Genomic DNA, 15,370 nt, shown 5'->3' with positions numbered 1-15,370 from the left:
TCGGTTGGCTGTGTCCCCCTCGCCCCGCGGGGGACTCAGAGCAGCCAGCTGAGTGTGAGCCAGTGACCGCAGGCTGCCAGGGGTCCACTGCTCACAGGGGTACTTTGAGGGGGCAATATGGGTGTTTTGTTTCTTTTAATCTTTCGTTTAGACTATTTCGTTTCTGTCTCTCATTTTAAGTACTCTTATTGTTAGCCCAAGTCATGCTTCATTAAAGAATTTTACAGTCCAGAGATCATCGCTGTTTTGGAACATATTCTTCCATTTCTTATTTTGTGTATATGTGTGTGTGTGTGTGTGTGTGTGTGTTGGCTCTGTGGGGGATTAGAAAGGTTCTGAATTTATATATTTTTAGTGCTTTAAATAAATAAAATACTATAAACATAAAAATGTCAAAAGTGAGTATTTATTAAAAATGAGGAAAGAAATCACAATCATCGCACTTTTAAAAGCTGATAATGTCATATTTTCTCTCACTTTACTGGTTCTGTTGTGCCCTGTTAAGATTTCCCCTTCATGTTTGAATTTTAGTCATTCAAAAAATTAATTAATTCAGAAAAATAAATATATAATTTTAAGGCATTGCATTGAATTAAACTCCATAATTTAATTCAATGTATATTCATATTAGTCACTTGCTTCATCTGTTGCCTTCTAGATTAATATAAGCAAGGGTTCTGTTATGGAACCAATTTGGGGCTAGTCTCATTGCCTGTTTTTTCTCTGCCTAGAATATTCTGAGTTGCTTTCAAAGACATTAAAATGTTAATTCCACTTTCATCAATCTGTTTGGCTGAAATTAGCTCTTTGAAAACATTGTTAGAATTAAGTAAAACTGTTCAATGTCAGATATTCATTTTTACTTAGTATAGCATGATCAACAATATATTACTAAAATGAAAATCTTGTTCCAAGAAAGTTGTTACATTGACTACAATATCAGAAAATATTGTATTTTCATTAAAAAAATGAAAATTTTAAATTTCTTTATTTCTTCAAATATCTGAGGTAATATTACCAATCATATTTTTATTGGAATGTTTACCTTTTAGTATTAGTTTATATCCAAGACTTCCTATTTTCAGAGTTAAAATATATTCTTATTTTGTCATGCTGCTGCACAATTTTTATAAATAGTCTTTATTTGGTATTTTTTATTTGGATAATAGTATGATTTTTCTGCAACACATGGTGGTGCATTTCACAACTACTACAACTACGAGGCCCATTGCCTTTGCATATTGAAAGAGGAATAAAATAAGATTCTCACATTTAGACAATCTACACCTTGCAGGATGCAAATACAAAATAAAGACAGAAGTGATGAGTGCTAAAATGATGTGACAGATAGTGTTGGTCCCTACAAAAGCAATAGTATAATTATATTAGTAAGGATTATAGGTGGCTTTATAGAGAAGGTCCCATTTCCGTTAGATCTAAAAAAGAAACAAGCGTGATTGAAGGAAAGATTTTTTTAAAGCAAAGTATAGGAACGAGCAAATATACTGAAGTAGGGACTTACTAGATGCTAGGAATCCGTCCAGTCCAGTGCAGCCAGTATTGAAAGATTCACTAAGAATAATGTAGAAAGGTTGATTGGGACCTGGATCATGGACTATGTTGCACAAGCAGGTAGAGACTTTAAAGATTATTAGACATGTTCAACCATTTTGAATTGTATTTCTCTGATGGCTGGAGTAGAGAGTGAAGAAACTGAGAACATTGGAGAACAAGATCACTTAAGAGGCTAGTGCTACAGCTTAGAAAGTATATCACAGTCCCCCCCACCCCCCATTCTAGGTTCTACAAAGGAATTCAGGGACTCAGGTTTCTTCCATTCTGTTGTTCTATATCCACAAAGGCATTGTACACATATGCAAGCTCAGAGGTTGAATGCGATATCCAGACAGTAGATGGGAAAAAAAGTGAATGGTTGAGAACCCACAAGTAATATACAAATACTTCTGGTTATATTGCATGTGCACATGGCCACACCTAGGTGCAAGAGCAGCTAGAAAGGTGCAATGCCTACTACCCAGATTGCTGTAAGCTCATCTTATTATATGGAATAATATAATATTTGGAGCCAAAAATTCTGTCTTAACTCTAAAAGTATATATTATACACTAATATCAGAAAGAGCTTTACTAAAAGACCTTAACTTAACTTGGGAATTTTTGAGTTGAACGTAAGCTGGGTTAAGTATAGTGAACATATACCCTGTTTTCCCGAAAATAAGACAGTGTCTTATATTAATTTTTTCTCCCAAAGTTGCACTAAGACTTATTTTCAGGGGATGTCTTAACTTTCCATGCACTAGGTCTTATTTTCGGAGGATGTCTTATTTTCGGGGAAACATGGTACTACTGAGACAGAGATTGATTGATGACATGGGATGAGAGGTGATGAAGAATATAAGATTAGTTAGTTCTTTTGACCTTTAAATCACTATTTTAGCATTGTTATTATTCATCCTTTTTAATGTTTTTAACAAATTTATATTATTTTAAATGTTATTATTACTCCTATTATTAATGAAGAAAAATATATTAGGAGACTTTCTTTCCATAGTGGTACATGGTTTCAAGAAAAAAAAAATCTTTAACAATATATTCTAAAAGTGTAAGTTACAATGTGTAATATTGGTGAAGGAAAAACTATTAAAATGATTTCCAAAATGGATGGAGGTTAATAAGACTGGATTTAACTGAAATGAAATTTTTGCATTTCTTCTAATTTATCTGCAATTGTTTTAGAATATATGTTTATTTGGCATCAAGTATACTAGGTTTAGGGATTGGTAGGAATTCTCAGACAGGAAGAGTCTCATTTTAACATGCTGTACACAGAGCTTGGTGGAAGCCCATAAAACTGCCAATAGTCTTTTCAGAGAAACACAAACTGAAAGCAGTTTCAGTTCAAAATTTGTGTTGAGTGCAGTATCTTCATTCCTGAGTCAAAGTTCCAATTTGTGAAATTAAAACAACAAATTGGCCTCCCTCCAGTGCCTGTGATATCTGGTTTGAGATAATCTATATAGTATATATAAAAGCCTAAGTGACTGTTACGACTGAATGGCCAAAACGACTGGAACAACTGGACGACAGGACGACCAGCCTGTAGCTATGACATGCATTGGCCCAGACCTTGCTACTGGGGCCCTGACAGCCCTGAATCTGTTTCACACACCCTTCCCCACCCCCTCCCCCGACCCAGGCAGGAGGGAGGAAGAAGGAGGGACCCCAATTCCTCATGGAATTAGCCATTGGTTAGCTTGCTTCTGGGATTCTGATAGCCCCAAATCTAGTTCTCCAGCACCCTGGACCCAGACAGGAGGGAGGAGGGAGCCTGATTAGGGCTTGGTAGTCAACCTCCCACAGTCCCTTCCCCACCCCGGCTTGCCAAACTCCTGTGGCTCCTCCCCCAGGCAAGACCCACTGGGCTGGTCAGGCTGAGGGATCCCACTCATGCACGAATTCATGCACCGGGCCTCTAATGGTAAGTATATATTCAATGACTGTTAAATTCTACTGCTTGAAATGCCCTTTAATGTATGTGCCCAAAACTTTTCAAGGATAATTCATTTTAAGCTAAATATTGTTTTTTAAATATAGTTTTATTGATTTCAGTGAGGAAGGGAAAGGGAGAGAAAGAAACATCAATGTTGAAAGAGAATCATTGGTCAGCTGCCTCCAGTGTGCTTCACACTGAGGATCAAGCCCACAACCCTGCCACATGCCCTGACCACAGAATTAAACCATTATCTCCTAGTTCATAGGTTGATGTTCAATCACTGAGCCAAGCCGGCTGAGCTAAGCTAAAGAAATTTTAAACTTGTCGCTCTGCTGGCAAAAGCTCCTGATTTTCATAGGTTGTACTTATCATTTTTCTACCTCCAATGTCTTCAAAATGAGCATGTGTTGATAGAAAAAACTAATGCGAAATAGCTCCATCTCAGAAAAAGGTTCACTCCAGAAAGTGTACACATCTTTGCATTCCTTGATCCAGACTCCTCCTGAGTGCTCTCTGAAGGGTCTAAGATCCCCGAATGTCCTGAGTTCTGTATGTAGATGGGCTTATTCCATGAAAGTTGAGGTGCTTCAGTCCCAATTTGAACACCTCAGTTAGGTCAGTGAGTGGAGAGCTACCCAGGAATTATCCTTCCCAAATGGTAGAATATGACCAAACCTGAAGAAGAACTTCTGTGGGGAAGCACGGGATTTGGTTGGAAAGTCTGTAAGGAGGAATTCCAAAAGGTGTGGGGTCTCTATGAGGAAATTGCCAAAGGTGGCAACCCCAGCTTTGACTTTTTCGAACAAGTCTGAGCCCTGGATGTTTTATTGGAATCTCTATGTTTAGTCTTTGGGCATTCTTACGTAAAGGACACTGCAGACGCATATGTCTTCTCAAGGATGCTTACCCTGCTGATAGTATCTACAAGTTAATTTTAGTTCAAACTTTTGCTACAATAAAAGCTTAAGGAGGCAGGTGAATGGGGCTCTTTGGCTTCTCAAGCCAATCAGTCCCTTATCCCTCTCTTTCAGAGAAACATGTGACAGAGCAATTATTCATCCATCACTCAGGATCTGCTGGTCAGCTCCAGCAGACATCAAGTCTTGTAATTGAAAGGAGTTGTTATTTTGAACGTGATGCTAATTTTTCCTAAGATTATATGTCTAATTCATTTCACCAAAGTTTGGCAGAAACAGCATTCTCTTTTCATTTCCACTTGTTGCTTTTTCTTCTCCTGTCTTGTCCTTTTCTTCTCTCTTCTCCAGCCCTTTTACACCTCCCGCTTCTTGGGATATTATGCAGAGCCTGGCGAATTAAACATTTCTGTTTACAGCCAAGCATTCCACACATTATTCTGCTAGTTGTCATGGCTTCTTCAAACAAATATGAACTGCATTAGTTATCTGCCACTATGAAGTGGTGGAATCATTAAATATACACAAATAATTTCAGACTAGTAAGACTCGAGAAAAGCAATTTCTCTTTTAGAAACCATTGTAAAAGTCAAGATTATTTGAAGCACTCTCAGGGAAACTATTTGGAAATATAGACTTAAGTTAAACTGAAGTTCCATATGACCTGGCATTTCAAACTAAGTATAGGTCCAGCAGAAATGTGGATACATGTTCATAAAAACTTGCAGAGAGTGGTCATAGTAGCAATGTGGATAAAAGCTCCAAACTGAATATGACTAAATGTCCATCTAAAATAGCTAAATAAACTTTGTTATATTGGATAGTGGAATATGTAATAGTAATAAAAATAATCAAACTACACCTAAACACAACATAGATTTATCTGATAGTCATAATGGTGAATAAAATAAATTGCACACTGGAAAATACATCTTATTTTATTCTATTTATATAAAATTGGCAAATAGGCAGACAGTCTTTGATGAGAAAAGTAATAATAGTGACCATCTTGGATCAGGATGGAGTGGTTATTACATAAAAAGAGCCCAGGATAGTTTCTAGGATTTGAGAGTGCACCTTTTTTAAAAAATGTTTTGTTTTGTTGTTGTTTTTACTTATCTCAGAGAGAGGTAGGGAGAGGGAGAGAAACATCAGTGATGAGAGAGAATCATCAATCAGTCGCCTCTTGAATTCCCTTTATTGGGGATTGAGCCCGAAGCCTTGGCATGTGCACTGAAATCAAACCGTTATCTCCTAGTTCATGAGTCTATGCTCAAATACTGAGCCACACCTGCCAGGTGCGAGTGCTCCTTTTTCAAAAACCAAGATAAAAATTACAAGGATGTGTTCATTTTGTGTGTTTTATTTACTGCATGTGTTTGAGCTTTAAAGGTTATAGGTTATGCTTTACTGCCAGGCCCAGAGTGGCCGGGCCCAGACCAACTGGGCCCAGAGTAGCCGGGTCAGATGCGGCCAGGCCCGGAACAGCAGCAGCCAGGCCCGGAGCAACCAGGTCGGGAGTGGCAGTGGCCAGACCTGGAACAGCTGGTTGAGGAACGGACCAGAGCAACAGAGTCCAGGCCCAGAACAGCTCGCTCCTTGCCTGCCTCCGCCCCAAGGCTGCCTCTCAGACATGGCTGGAAACTTTTGCGAGAACTTGAGGGTCTGCTGAATCAAGTGATGAAGGCTTAGATCTGGATGTGTTGAGTTAGTATAGCGCTGGGGTGTTGATCTGTGAGTGCCTTGTGTGGGGCCTGGATGAGGTTGGTTGATCTATTTGGAAATGTCTTTTGTGTGAAGTGTATCCTTGGGCATGTGGAGGTATTATTGATATGAGAAAATGCTAAGTAACTGATTTACTATCTGAAAAATTTAAAGTTCCGAAAGTTTAAAGTCTCTTGCCAAAAAGAGGTTTTAAAGCTATCACCTTAATTTTAATGGAGAAAGGGAATGACAAACCCTTCCCACCCAGAACAGGTTATCCAATTCCAACCAGCAGCTATGTTTAAACAATGTGTCCATTTATACTTGAATGGCTACACCTTTTGATAGCCTAAGGGCAAGTTTACATGTAAACAAGTTTGCTCTCAATTCCCAGGGCAGAAAAAAAACAAGGTTAAAATTATTAGATTTTAAAATTTATTCTTTGAAGTGTAAAAGTTTATTAATTAAAAAAACAACAACAACAACAAAAAAAAAGGAGATTGAAAAACCTGATTAACAATAATAGCTGTTCATTGTAGTAGAGTCAGCGATATGGGAGGGGAGTGGACTAACTGTTCTCGGGGGAAAGGGAGGGAGGAAGAGACTGAACATAAACTGTAAACCTTTGAATGAGGACAATGGGGGATAGGGAGGAGGCGGAGGGTAGTGTGGGAACCTGGTGGAGGGGGGAAGAAATGAGGAACCTTTGTAATAATATGAACAATAAAGATTGATTAAAAAAAAAAAGGTTATAGGTTATACTTTAAAAGGTAAAATACTATAGTAAAAATTCTTATACTAATCAAAAGTTTACTATATAATTAAAAATCTGATCTAAAATTCAGATTCTTTCCCAAGCTTCCAGTAACATAGTCTCAGATGTAAAATTTGGGGCATTATGCAACTCTCATCTGAGGGAAATTGGGGGAAAACTTATCAAGTCTGCCTGTCTCTTCTCTTGCCTTTCCCAATACTGATTAATATTTTGCAAAGGATAAGGTCTAAAGCTCATCCTCAACTTGTGTGAATTCAAAGTTCTGGTGTCAATTTCAGGACAAAAGTTGTTACTTAACTTTCTATTAATAAAAGGGAAAATGGAAGCAAGAGCTACTTTGAAAGCAAACTAATTCTAAGAAATCAGCTGCTTGTTCTTCTGACCAATAAAGTCAGTGTTTATGTCAGAGAAGCAAAAAGAGTTCCAGAAACATTTGAATGTTTTTATGAACTTTGTGACCTGAAATTCTTGCCAATCCTTGAACCACTTTCCAGATAAGCTAAAGTTCTTTATTGCATGCACATAGACTTGGAACAGTCTGTCTGAATAACTTAATTAGTTGTATGTAGTGTAGAAGTCTATCTTTTAAAAATGATATAATTAATAAGTTGTAGATAAAATCCTACAACATGTGTACTAAAATTAACAGTATTTCTGGGTCACTAAAGTTATTTTATAGTTTTGTGTGCATTATGAATTTATTTTCAATGAATGTGATTTTTTTCAACATAAAAGTACAGAGATATGATAAAATATTTTCCACTTAAAAAAAAAGAAAACTTTTTTCTCTCACTATTGCAAGTCAACAGTTATTTAGTGGTCAGACAAGTATTTAATAAGCACTGACTACAACCAGAACTCTGTCTCCCATTAGGATAAAACTGGGTATATTTATGTATTTTATATTAATTAGGTCATATAGGAAAGGTGGCTTTGAATGGGCAATTGTATTGGTCCTGGTGGTTTGGACAAAGCTGGGCATTTGATAGATTTGCAAGAACCAAAAAAAGTATTTTATTCTTCTTTTCCCAAACCTTGCTTTTGCCATGTTTCAGTGAGTCAGAGTTACTCCAGAAAATCCAATGTTAAGGAAAAACTGGACTCAAGTGTCCTCAAGACCAACCCTCCAGTTCAATGATTTCTAAAATGAAACTCAGAACTCTTTTAAAGTTTTATTCATAGATTCATAGGAACAACAGTTCATTACAGTGAAAGGCTAGAAATTAAAGCCAACCAAAGCAAAAGGGACAGAGCTTGAAGTCCAGAAAAGGCCAGGCACAAACTTCCAATTGTCTTCTCTTGGAACAGCATCTAGTTCTCTCAGAAACCACGTGTGACAGCACATATGGGATATTGTCATCCGGGACAGCCTACCCAAGCCTTCATAGCCAGTACTATAATAGGAGGCGGTCAAGTAGGAGTGGAGGGCTCAGTGGCTGACTTTAGTTACTTAGACTCATTTTGTAACTGGACAACAAAGGGGTCCAGTCTGCCTGTCACTACTTCATCCAATAAAAAGAGACAGAATTGAATCATATATGAGCATTTATTTCAATAATGCTGGCAGAATGGGAGAGCAGCCACAAAAATCTGCTCTCCACTCCACCATCATAAAACTGCTTATCTTGGGTGAAAGGAACATATTACGTGGGAAAGTAGGAATTACAAATATGGGAAAGTAGGCCTGGGATAATCATTACAGGTCATGTGGGCTGGAGGGGAAATACAGAGAGGGTGCACCTCCAGGTACCCTGAGCAGGATGAGATTATAGGTAATAGGGGCTGTGGGTTGTAAAGAGCAGGTGCCTCCAGGACTAGGTGCTATGACATTGTAAATTTTTCCATAATGACAGGCAGTTCTCAGAAGGAGGATGACCACATTTCGATGTTATCTCCCATGTCTTGGGGCATACAACTTTCAGCAAGGTTGGACTATGCTTTCTGTATCAAAAAAGAGCAATCATAGCTAGTGGAGCATGATTAAAATTTCTTAAGTTAATTTCTAATATTCTATTTCTGCCCCTAACATGAACACATGAGACATAGTAAAGAAGTTGAAACAGTCCAAGAATATGTGGCTGAACCTCCACTCTCTTCCTTAGGCATCTACTCTCAAAGCTCCTGTTTGCTACTTCACGTTGAACTTCATTCTGCTTAAGTTACTCATTGGAATAAAAACCCATTTATCTGATACAAACATATGTCTCCAATTGCGTGGCATCCCAAAGGGCAAAGCAGACCAAGGAATGATTTCCCATTATTTCCTGTGACTCTTGGGGAATTTCAAGGATTGGCTGAGACCATGCTGTGCCACTATCTCACTCCTCACAGCATGACTTTTGCAGAAATGACCTCTCCTGGTTGTACTTCAATCAGAGATAAAACTGCATATATCACCTCCTATAACCTCATTGCCAAATGCATGATTATCCAAAAAGCTTATGTGAGTGTAATAGATTATGGTGAAAATGGGAAAGGACAACTTTTGCCCTATGATTTCTTTGCCCATCGTGGTTTTGAAGGGAACCATGAGCTCTTCAACCCACCGAAGCCCAGCCCCTTTTTAGCTTACAGGTTCCTCCTTCCTCTCCCTACCCTAGTCCATCATAAACTCACTACCTTGCTTTTAGGAGCAATTAAACTTTCCTAACAAAGTACTGGACACCATTTTTTATTGCTGAGCTTTCTACTGACACTTACATCTTTGTATTCTCCCCTTCTTCTCCAACAGACATGAATGGATTTTGAAAACACACACATTTTGCTCTCTATCAAGAATTGGGGGTCAACCCTGGCCAGTATGGCTCAGTTGGTTGGAGCAACATCTCAGGCATGGAAGAGTTGTGGATTTGGTTCCCAGTAAGGGCACATACCCAGTTATAGGTTCTATCCCAGGTTTGGGCACATTTAAGGGGTAGTTCTTTTTCACATCAATGTTTCTATATCCCCTTCCCTTCCTCTCTCTTTCTCTCAAACTAATTTTTAAGAAATAACTAGAGGTCAAATGTTAAAATAATAAACCTTTCCTTTATATTTTTATAATATGGTATCCCAATATCTATTCTTCTATAAGAAAGAAGGAGGCTGTGTGTGAATAACTATGAGAGTGCAAAGAGTGCTCAGACACTTTTGTTTTATAAACTCTACAGTAAATTGTTCCACAAAAAAGCAGGCGCATGCAGTCTAAATTAAATTCCCCGGAGCTCTCTGGAGTTTTAGTCAAGTTCCCAAACAAGCAGCAGTTCCACATTTCATGAATTTTTGGCCCATGAAATACAAGTGGACCCCAGTGGAAGAATGTGGAGTCCAAAGAGAGTGTGCAAAGCACGTTAGGGACAGAGCTTTAATTGTCTGAATACTTTTATACACTCTGATATGGATTTAGATAGCCAAACCAGGCTCAAGTATTGTTCCTACAGAAAGGCAGCTGAATTTTTGGAAATGAGCCTGTGATAAAGGTAGCTCTTCCCTGCTTTCAATTTCAGTATGAATTATGTTTCCAGGAAATGCCATTTCCAGTGGCCTCACATAACCTAAGACATTGTTTTTCTGGCTGGGAAGCCTTTAGGTGAGATCATTTTAAAACCTACTTACTGCTCAGCTTAAACTCATACAGTGTTTTATATATATAAATTATATTTTACTAAAGCTGGGGTCGGGGATAATGACTGTAATGGTGTGAAATTTGAAGAGAAGAAGGAAAATATTGTATTTAAGAGTTCCAGAACCTCTTCTTGTTGTTTTCTAGAGCAAATATATGGCACTTAGTATTTTATTCATTTGTCTATTTAGTTACTTATTTATAGCATTTTTAATCTTTCACAAACAGGCTGGTAGTTTTAAGAAGCTGCTAGTTCACCTATTTTTAGGTCTGAAGGCATGGTCAGTTTGGGCAGTTCTAACACATCTTCATACAATAGTTACTTTTTTCCTACCTAAAGTCCTAAAGCCTTAAAAGCTTTCATTCTCAATACCATGGCTGCAAGTTCCTACACAGTCAGGCTTCTGCCTACTCCTGGCCTTATCATATGTTCTCTCAGCTTCTGCACATGAACTTTCATTCAGATACCGAACACACCCAACTCTTCACCAATCAGGACTTTTGTATACACTCTCCTCTGTCTGAAACTATTCCTTCGTTTTTTTCCCTAGTTGTGTACTCCAAAAAATGCCTCTTACCTCTCATTTTTCCCAAGGATTGCAGACTAAGTAATCCAAATTCAGTCTCCTTTCTACACTTAGTCCCGGCGCTCTGTATGATTCTTTACAATGCCTATTAGGCATTCAAATATTACATTTGCTGGTATAACTTGTTTTAATGTCTTCTTTCTGAGATTAAAAAATACTGCATGAGCACAGGGACCATGGCTGCTGTGCTGATCATAGAATCCTCAATGCCTCCCCAATGCTCAGCCGTGGTCAATGGTCAGTGGTCAGTGCATATTTATTGAGTGATTGAATGTGGTCATGTTCAAAAGTACCCTCTCACAGGGAAGACAGGGGTTGTGGGAGCAGGGAGGAAAAGAGATCAACCAAAGAACTTGTAATCATATATGCATAACCCCTGGACATAGACAATGGGATGGTAAGGCCTGGGCTGCAGGCGGGTTAGAAGGGTCAATAAAAAGGGGAGTGAAAGGGGGGGACATATGTAATACTTTCAACAATAAAGATTTAAAAAGCACAAGTACCCATTTTATGTCAGTCAGGACTATATTTGAGGTTTTTTTCTACATTGTAACCTTGTAAAAATTATCAAAATTCAATAACAATAAACAAAACATGAACTGATGAAGGTGAGTTCTTGTTAATACTATATTTGTTCCTGTCATCATTATCATCACCATCATCATTATCGTTATCACCATCTATGTTAGGTTTGTCTTTGATGGTTTTGTCACTCAAACAAAGCTCCTATCTCTAAGCGAGAAATGTATTATGCAAACCAAGGTACTTTAGAGAGTATGCTTACATTGGCTTTGTATTAATATTGTGGATTTGGATTTTATTCTGGGTTGTATACTTAGTATCATTCTGAATAAAAAATCAAAATCATTAAAAATTGAATAAAGTAGCACACACTTCTTTACTCGTGTATAAAGCAACAACAAGGACAAAAAAACTGAGACCTGAGGAAGTACAAGTGAGTCAGTAGTTTCAATTATGTTACTTTTATGTTCTCCACAGTGTAGGGCAAGTTAAATACATCCTTGTTAATGAAACCTAAGTGGCCATCAGGCTGCGATGCCCTCACGTCGTTATGCTGTGTGAGCAGTGGGCACACGCAGGTGCACTGGGCTGGGCTTGACATTGTGTGCGCTGCATGGAGGTGGGTCCCCAAGCTCCGCCAGGGAGGCCTGCCTGGGGGTCCCCCATCTCCATGTGGTGAGGAATGCCTGAGGGTCTGGCAAGGCCTGCTTTGGTCCCCTGGCTCTGCACAGTGAGGCCCGTCTGGAAGTCCCGGGGTTCCCACCTCCTGGCTCAGCTCCAGGCTACCTCTTTGGGGCAATCCATTGAGGAGCCCCGGATGGGTGGGTGTGGCCTACCTTTTTAGAGTGATTGATTGTGGGGCTCAGCACTGTGACAGGGCATAGGTCAGGCTGGAGGATGCCCCACCCCCCACCCCAAGAGAATGTATTTCATTCACCAGGCCTCTACTTTTGAGATTAAAAAAGACATCTACCTTAGGCATTGTTAAGTGGCACCTTCTTCCATACTTTTCTCTTTAGACCCAGGAATACTTATTATGGGATTGGGATGTGATTTTATAGAGATGGTTTTAATTATTCACGCTTGGTAACTCCTAAAGGTGGTGATTTGGCCCCAGCTGACATTTAGCAATGACTGGAAACATATTTGGTTGTCACAACTGGATTGTTTAGCAGAACAGGTGCTATGGCATCCAGTGTTTAGAAGTCAGGGCTGCCTATTAAACATCCTACAATGCCCAAGACAGCTCCCACAAAAAAAAAAAAAAAGAACTTTTAAGCCCAAAATGTCAAGAGAGCTAAGGTTGAAAAATGTTTTGTAGAGCAATGAAGAGGATGAACTTCTGCTTGCAACAAGGATGACTGTCACAAACAAAACATTGAGCAAAGAACTCAGAAAAGAGTACATGAAGTGTTATATGAACTTATGAAACAGACTAAACTTTGCTTGGTGATAGAAGTCAGAGTAATAGTTAATCATGGGTAAGCAGAAGTAGAAACATTACTGGGATTAAAGTAATGCTTTATATTTTTATCTGGGTGGAAATTGAAAAAAAAAAAAAGCATTTATTTGTAAACTAGAGGCCCAGTAAATGAAATTTGTGCGCTTGTGGGGTCCCTTAGCCTGGCCTGCACCCTCTTGCAGTTTGGGAGCCCTCAGGGGATGTCTGACTGCTAGCTTAGGTCTGCTCCACAGTTGGACATCCTTAGCACTGCTGCAGAGGAAGGAGGGGGTCCCACCACTGCCACTGTGCTCACCAGCCATGAGCCCAGCTTTTGGCTGAGTGGCACTCTCCCTGTGGGAGTGCACTGACCACCAGGGGGCATCTCCTGCATTGAGCATCTGTCCCCTGGTGGTCAGTGTGCATCATAGCTACTATTGTTCTGCCATTCAGTCAATTTGCATATTAGCCTTTTAGTATATACAATACTATAATAGGTGTACTACAGTCTCCAGTAGACTTTGAACTTCATCTGTAACTTTGGCTCTTCCTGGCCTTCAGACTAGAATTGGAACATCAGCTCTCCTGGGGCTGCTGGCCCACCTTGCAGGTTTTTAGACTTGATAACTTCTATAATTATTTCAGCCACTTCTCTTCAATAATTTTCTTTCTATATATATTGTATATACACATCCTATTGGTTCTGGGTTTGTTTGTTTGTTTGTTGTTTTGTTTTGTTTTCTTTGTTTGTGGAACCCTAATTGCTACACAAGGTCAAATTTTGGAATTAACAATAATAACATTTTCACTTAGAAAAATTGCCATTACAAATTGAATTCTTTGCCCATCAGTTTCATTTTTGTATTGTGAGCCCTTCTTCCACAATTCCTACACAAATTCTCTTGAACTTCAATAAAGTATATATATCCATTGTTCTCACCACTTTTCACCTCTCCCATGTCCCCTAACCTTCTTAGATTCCTTTGTTCTGAAATGCAAGCTCTCCTGCAAACACATGTTTTCAACTCTCTTCTGAATAGTCAGTTTGCTTAAAGTCAACCCTTCCTAGGATGTTCATTATTCTGACTATTCTCTTAACAACTGGGGAAAATGAGATGGATTACTAAAGTCCAGACTTCTCCATTGAAATGGGTGAAGCAACTATTAAAACTATAGCTAAACTTCCCTTTCTACCCAGACCCATTTCCTTCCACATTCTATTATAAGTTCTTATCCCTGGAGTTTTCCCTAATAAACAATTTACATGCAAATTTCCATCCCAGTATTTGCTTTTTAGAGATTTTGGTCAGTAAATTGTACCCAGAGGACTCTGAAAATTAAATTTCTGCAAAAGGATTCTAGATCTAGATAATTGGCTGCCTGAATGACACGAACCCCATCAGTGTGGGATGGTAAGTAGGCATACATAGACCATGGCACAACGTAGGTATGCAAATACTAATCTTTATACTGGTGCTGTTTGCTTTTAGTGCCTCAGTTTGATCACCTTACAAGGCTTTGCATCCATCCTTCTATTGCTGTGTTTGTTCATTGCTTAAAAGCTCACAGCTGCTCTTTTCTTTGGAGAATTTCCCTTAACAGCATGGTAGCTGCTCTGGTAAAGATGGATGGCCCCCAGATAATACCTGATGGGGTGCAAATGTCTAGCACTTTGTTTCAAGGAGGGACAAACTCTCATGCTAGTTGTGCTACAGAAATCCCAGTGGATCAGCTTGAAGCCGTTTTTTGCCTGCAACCATAACCTCTTTTCATTCCTATTTTCTTGCCCTCTCCCACTTCCCTTAGACCCCTTCTGTTGAAAGCACGCCCTCATAAATCACATGAATACAAACCATCACCAAGGCTCTGCATCTAGAGAAATCTGACATAAGACAGCTAACCATGCTTTGTGGTTTTGTACAGGTAAAATTCATGTGACGTTTCTTAGTGTGCTTTACAAAAAAGCATATTCTACTATTGTTGGGTGTAGGGTTCTACATTCATACATTAGGCCAAATTTGTTCATCTTTTAAAAGTATTTTCTAACTTTACTTGACATTTTTCATGTTATATTTTTTATTTACTGTGAAAATCATTTTTATGTGTCCCAATATAGAAATTAAAAATTTTCTCTGTTCTTTAATTGATTACATTATAAAAGGCAATATTTAGTCTTAAATCATGAAACTCAAAATTACTCAACTTATTATCCTCAAAACAACTCAAAGGGCTTCTAATACTTGATCTATATCCAAACTCTTCCTGAATTATTTTATCTCCTCTCTCTAATAAAAAGTACAATATTATGATGTT

At 38.6% G+C, this 15,370-nt stretch overlaps 1 protein-coding gene across 1 annotated transcript in view; it reads right to left on the bottom strand.

The window, feature by feature from the left end:
• Positions 1-15,370, bottom strand: part of LOC118724004 (guanylate-binding protein 7) — a 290,363-nt gene that overhangs the window by 243,225 nt on the left and 31,768 nt on the right. The gene's annotated exons all lie outside the window — the stretch shown is intronic.

Source organism: Pipistrellus kuhlii, unplaced genomic scaffold (assembly GCF_014108245.1).
Source record: "Pipistrellus kuhlii isolate mPipKuh1 unplaced genomic scaffold, mPipKuh1.p scaffold_m20_p_2, whole genome shotgun sequence".
NCBI classification, from domain to species: domain Eukaryota; kingdom Metazoa; phylum Chordata; class Mammalia; order Chiroptera; family Vespertilionidae; genus Pipistrellus; species Pipistrellus kuhlii.
Note: the sequence above shows the minus strand (reverse complement) of the source record. Positions and strands in the feature narration are given on the sequence as shown.